The sequence below is a fragment of the Myotis lucifugus genome, unplaced genomic scaffold (assembly GCF_000147115.1).
Source record: "Myotis lucifugus unplaced genomic scaffold, Myoluc2.0 scaffold_624, whole genome shotgun sequence".
NCBI lineage: Eukaryota > Metazoa > Chordata > Mammalia > Chiroptera > Vespertilionidae > Myotis > Myotis lucifugus.
The window spans coordinates 255,472-256,440 of NW_005871672.1; positions in this window are offsets into that span (position 1 = coordinate 255,472).

A 969-nucleotide genomic window follows, 5' to 3' on the forward strand; every position below is an offset into this window, starting at 1 on the left:
TGAGGAAAGAGAACTGAAGTACTCCCCCCCCCCACCCCCGCCACCCCCGCAAGCCAACCCTTCCTCACCAGAGGCTTTGCTGCTTCCCTGGTTCTCCTTCCACCACAGAACCCCTTGGGCTGCCCTTGACTCCCAGGAGTTTGCCTCCACTCTCAGACCAGGCGCTCCTTGAGGGCAAGGTGGGGTCAGCATTCTCTCTGGGTCCCCAGCACTGCTGGGCCTGCGTCTGCCCATCTCCGACCTCCCCTCCTTCTGCGCTCCCCTCCTCAAGGCTCTTCAGCCAATCTGGCCTTCAGGTCATCCCTGTAACATGCTAAGTTGGTTCCCACCCCAGGGCCTTTGCACTTGCTGCTCTCTCTCCCTAAACTAGTCTTCCCCCCTGTCCTCTTCAGGGTCTCAGCTCCAATGCCTACCCTTAAGGATATGTGTAAGCCGCCAGCCCCCCTGGCCTAATAGGTCCCTCTTTTGCTTTCTTCTTGGGGCCGCTTGTTCCCTGAAATCCTTTATCCATTTAGTGGTTTTCCCACCTTCTGGCTGCATCAGGGCTCTTATGTGGCCCAGTGGTTAGTGGCCTATGGAGCCTGGGTTCGAATGCCACACCCGCTGCGACTCTGAGCGAGCTTCCCTCAGGGTTCTGTGCCTCCGTTTGCCCGTCTATGAAATGGGTGGGAGTAACCGAGTTCCTCACTGGGCAGTTGTGAGCATTAACCGAGTTGATGCGGGCCCTGCGCACAGGGTGTCAGGGTACCAGCTGTTGAGAACTGTGTTTTACCGTCTAAATTTGCCCGGAGCCCGACATACAGCAGGCGCTCAGGCAACATGTGGGAGGGATGGGCACCCACTTGCAATTAGCAGTCCCTTGGGCTGCTGGGGAGACGAGAAGTAAAGGCGCTCAACTCTCAGCTCCCAACGCACTGCTCTCCTCGGGGGGGGTTAGGAAGGGTGCAAAAAGCGCAGGGGGGGACAGCC